Source organism: Serinus canaria, chromosome 4, assembly GCF_022539315.1.
Source record: "Serinus canaria isolate serCan28SL12 chromosome 4, serCan2020, whole genome shotgun sequence".
NCBI classification, from domain to species: Eukaryota; Metazoa; Chordata; class Aves; order Passeriformes; family Fringillidae; genus Serinus; species Serinus canaria.
The window spans coordinates 22,220,573-22,226,300 of record NC_066317.1 but is presented as its reverse complement, the minus strand read 5'-3'; positions in this window follow the sequence as shown (position 1 = coordinate 22,226,300).

Genomic DNA, 5,728 nt, shown 5'->3' with positions numbered 1-5,728 from the left:
GGAGCTGCCGCCGGCTGGGGCGGGCGGGGAGAGCGGGACGGAGGGAGGGGACAGGGAGGGGGCTCCGGGGACTCAACGCCACATGCGAGCCGGCCGTGAACGCTGCCGGCGATGGGCCATCCGCGGCTTCCCTGGGCGACGTGTGCCAGCGCCTCGCCACCCTCACAGTGAGGAGGGTGTTTAGCCTGTTTAGCCCAGAGAACAGAGGAGTGAGAGGGGGTCGCATAAATGCCTCAAAGGTGGGTGGTAAGAGGATGGTGCCAGACTCTTTTCGGAGGGGTTGAGGAGTTAACGGCCTTAAACTAAAGCACAAGAAGTTTCACCTCAACGTGAGGAAGAGCTTCTTTACAATGGGGTAACAGGGAGATCATGGACTCTCCCGCTCTGGAGACATTTTAGACCCTCATGGATACACTCCTGTTTCACCTGGATGATCTCCAGAGGTCCTCTCCAACCCTAATTGATTCCCTGAAGAACTTCCCGTAGTTTTCAACAGCGAGGCTGTACAAGAAATTTTTCAAGCATATCTTCTTTATTATGGAGTGTGGGCTGTGGTATGTAGGTCTGTCTGTGTGGTTTATAACAATTCTTTTGCTCTATTTTTAGCTCAGGTAAAACCATCACAAATTCAATATTCAGTAAGGCAGTAACTAAAATTAGACAAACAGGCTGCAGAGTCAAGGTGGCATTATCACATGAAGGATGCTGATTGTCTTCCTGGAAAGAAAAAGACTAGAAACCAATGTTCTGTCATAAAAATAAATGTGATTAATGCACATATTATATTTCTTCCATTTTCTTGGGTTAGAGGGTGAAAAAAGATACTACCTGTGCCCATAAGATGACTGTGCTTATGTTCTCTCGGTGTTGTCAAACTTGGTGTCAATGCAGAATCATAGAGTTGTTAAGGCTGGAAAAGACCTTTACAATCATCAAGTCCAACATTGCTCCACCACCATGGTCACCACCAAACCATGTCCTCAAGTGCCATATCTATGTTTTTTGAACACTTCCAAGGATGGTGACTCTACCACCTCCCTGGGCAGCCTATTCTAATATAGAATATTACTCCTTTATAACTCCTTCCATGAAGAAAACTTTTCCTAATATCCAAACTAAACCTCCCCTGGCACAACCTGAGGCCATTTCCTCTTGTCCTGTCACTTGTTACATGGAAGAGACTAACCCCCAAGTATCTTACAGATTTCTTTTCAGGGAGTTGTAGAGAAAAATAAGATCTTCCCTGAGCCTCCTTTTCACCAGGCTAAGCACACCCAGCTCCCTCAGCTGCCTCTCACCAGAGTTGTTCTCCTTCCTCTGCTCCATTGCCCTTCTCTGGACGTGCTCCAGCACCTGAATGTCCTTCTTGTAGTGAGGGGCTCAGAACTGGACACAGGATTTGAGATGCAGCCTCAACAGTATCACAGAGGAATGATCACTATCCCATGTATTAAAACATCTCTAACTTAATATCACTGCAAGGTGCTTTTTCTGGTTCATGTCAATAAGCAGTTGCTTTCAAAAAGAGCACAGGGAGATGCCTATTGAGTGGGAGAATAGCTGCAAAACACTTCAGAGCATGTATATGCAAGATCCAGCCCTTAGTACTGGGATCCCACTCCTTGTTTAAATTTCATCTGTCTTCCCACTGCTGGCAAGTACAGGCTATGATTTCAGTTAAAACTTTGCAGGATGAGATTCTGTCTTTCCACTTCAGTGCCATTAACTTCAATGAAACTGCATCAATCCTTATTCTGATCTTAGTACACAAAATATTCTCCTGATTTCCCAGCATCCAGATGACTCCCCAGAAAGTGTGATTCAAAATCCAAACTATAATCTCAGTATTTTCTACAACTGTCTTCCCGTGGTCTTCTGTCCCCATCTTTAATAAAGAATAACAGTAATTTTAAAAAAAATTTATCTCCTGGGCTTAGGTTTATCTCCTAGGCTAGAGGTTTGGTGAAAATTTCTGCTTTCCCAGAACATAAAAGCATACATCCTATTTTTTTCAGAATAGGTGTATCCATATAAATCTACTTGATGCATTATGATAGTGTTAATTGGCAAAAAGTGGCTAAGTAGCCCAGCCAACTGTAGGACAAGGGCAGCAGATACAGTGTATGATCCAGGTTTGCTGTGTGGTATGCTGTTTCACCTAGCATGGCAAATTAACCAAAGGAATTTGATCTCATGCTATTACTGAAGTGTAGTTGCAGGTGGGCACCTGTGTTTCTGACAGTTCTCACCTTCCTTTTTCCGGTACTGATAATGCTTGTATCATAGCCTACCATTTGTAGAAAGCATGAATTCACTGTCAGAGCAAATTAGGAATGTTTCTAGGGTGCCTGCAAAACACAAAGATTACAATAATTATTTTCTTAAACAAGTGAAAATAGCTGTGTTCTGATTCATGCAGCTCACGCTGTAACAGTTTTTATGTCCAAATTCTGAAGATAGGCAACCAACTGCCAACCAACATCATGAAATATCTTTAAAGGACACATCATTGAGTGTTTATTTTAACCTTCCTAAAGGAAAATGTTACTGAACGGGCAGAATCACTCCTTGATGACCCCTGTGCTAGCAGGTACTGTACTGTGAAATATCAGTGCTGCTTTTCCAACAACCAACAAACCAAGCTATCAAGCAAAGCAGGACAGGTACCTTCATACACTTCAGTTGCCTCTTTGTTCCATTTAAGGAACCCTGAGGAGTTGCAGACATCATTTACCTGGTTAAGCAGGGTTTGCAGGTACCTCTTGTCACTGACATGGTGTAAAAATCCTGAAGGATACTGGCTGATCTCATTTTGGTGTCTGTCTCCTGCTCAAATGTCATCATCTGCTTCTTGATGAGATTTCAGTACAATTGTTATTAATAATTTAGGATACTTTACTAAATGTTATGATCATCTAATTCACATTCAAATTCATATCTGAATATAAATTCACAATTTATTCCTATTTTTTTCTTTCATCCTTACTGGGACAATGTCAGTATATGCTTGTGCTCATTTTGTAGTGGTCAACAAGGAGGCATGTAAGAAAAAAAAAGGACTCGTGCTCTAACTAGTAGATGGGGTTCCTTCTGTTATTCAGTTTCATTTATTTGCTGTATTTCTGAAGTGCAAATTAAAGTCATGCTGTTTCCCTGCTTCCTTAGAAAAGCCAAGGATGCATGTATTAATTAAACAATTTAAATATATGTGTAATTTAAAGAACAGCAATCCCCCTAATTGAGGAATTTGCAAACTTTTGTACTTGTTCTCCACAGTCTTTGGAAAGAAAACAGACTGCAACGGCAGATCAGCCTAGAATAACAAACCCTGAAAGATTTGGCCTAGGGTTTGCTGTTGAAATGGTTTTTAAACAGCCCTACATCATCATCCCCATATTAAAAAGTATGTGTTTTCTGTGGTATTTCAATGCCTTTGTATTCCAATTTGGCCTTGATGTTCTGATTTACAAAGTGAACTGGCTCCTGCATCCTGGAGGTCCATCCATGTCATTTCCCATTATCTGGTGGCACACTCATTCTCACTGGGGAAGTTCACTGACCTTTGCTATGACCTTACCTGAGCAGAGGTCTTTTTTCTCTGTCAGGCTTTTCAGGTCCCTTTCTGGCTGCCTGTCCCCCTGTGTTACAGACCAACGCGCACAGAGGCCAGCGCGCGAGTCACGAATTTTACAGCCCATTCATGATGCTTGATTTGTGTCCACTGCCGTCCTCCCAACTTCTCCAAAGTGATGCAGGGCTGGGAGAACGTGAGGGCAGCAAAGAGGGCAGAAGGGGAGGTCAGCGATGTCTCACGGGTCATAGAGCAGCAGCGGAAAAGCGAGAGCAGCTGGCAGCTGAGACAGCTGCAGCTTAGAGACAAAATGGCCACTGAATTTGACATAATTAAGAGAGCACCTCAGCTTGGTCCCCCCCTCCTTGCTTTGCTTCTCTCCATTGCTGCAGTGGGGGCTGGGCAGTCCCTCATTCCCAGTGAAGCTCTTGGTAGCTGTCTCCTGTTCAGGCTCACTGAAGACACAATTAAATGGCTCTTTGTCTAGGGAGGGCTGAAACAATGCAAAAATGCCACCCAGGAGCCAGACCACATGCAAATGTGCACTGTTGGGGCTGGGCCAGATGGTACAGGCACTTAGTGGGTTTCTCATACCAAATGCAACAGTTATGAAGGTTGTGTGTGTCTGTATGTGCATGCAAAAAAGGGAAATTGCAAACCCATCACAAACACCTCAAAGACGGCTACAAAAGCATGATCTTAAAAAGAGAATGGAAATCAGCCCTATAGGAAACATTACCCAAAGGAAAAGACAAAACTGTTCTCAAAGCAAAATAGTCTTCCTAAGAGCATGGAGGGGGAATCATTGTAAACATCCTTTGTAAATGAACAGAGTTGCATTAAAGAAATACCTGTTTCCATTTTTTCTTCTTGAAGGAAAAATCACGTGGGATTTCAAGTTCTGTTCAATTCTCTAAGTCAAAAGAGGTTGCAATGTATTTTAAGCCCCTGCTTTTCCCCTCCATTGGTGCAGATGTAAACTAAACTACTGAAAGGCCCACTCCAGCCACCAATCCAGGCCAGAGCTGCCTTACTCAAAGCTAATTCCAAGCAAGCTTTAGTTGTGGTGAAAAGGAAGATCCTGCATCCTTTTGTTTTGTTTTGATTTGATTGTTCAAACTGTACTGCCTCTTGCAGAGTCTGTATTAATATAGGGCATCAAATTTGCACTATGATGTAAGAATGGTTCTCTCTGCATTCAAGAACACTCTTCCAGTATACAAGAATTTTAGTATTTTCCAATGTATGCGTATGAAACTGGTTGTTTTGTCATGGGACAAGATCAAAGGGAAACAAACTGCATCTTTGTAAAAAACCAAAAAGGTTTTTATAAAAAGCATTCCTATTTAACCAGTAAATGGCAAGCTTTAAAGGGAGAAACTCTACTGCTGGAAATATTTGAAAAAATCCATGAATATGTCTGGAGATGAGAAAAAATTTATTATTTGCTATGGAAACAGAGTAGAAGTCATGGAGTGAAGTTCTGGCCCAATGAATTCAACGGGAATGTTACTGATATCCAAAGAGATTTCACTCAGTTTGTGTCATCAGAGGGCCATAAAAATACATTTAATAGTAGTAAAATACAATCAATGTTTTATTTCCACTTTAGATACCATGAATAATTCTGTGTGACATTAAAAATTCTTTTTATTTTCAGGTTTCAAAATCAAACTAAGATGATCAGATTTTCAATGACATAAAACACAATGATTCTAAAAATGTTATTTCATTCAAATCAGTGAGATACAGGTGTGCAGATCAACTAGAGCTCATACCTACACACCTCTGACATGGATGCCACACCTTGCAGAATGAAGATGTTCCCAGCAACTACCTAAATTCACACTGGAAATTGATAAATCCCTGAACGATTACTGAAGACGAGATACTCAGCATTTCTTTACTTCAGCCCCTTCTTTTCTCCACTATAACTTCAAAAGGTGGGGTTTCCTCACTGTATATGTGATACCTCTTTGCCTTCTATCTTAAATTTCCTTTTAGTTTGAAGATTATATCACTTGCAAGGCAGCCACATCACTTCAGAGCATCTTGTCTATGATGTGTGCTAGCCACTTGAAAAGATTACAGTAGCTCATACTCCTCTCATTGCTGCTGTAAGTTCTTGGATAACTTCTGACGTCATCTTTAGAGGCT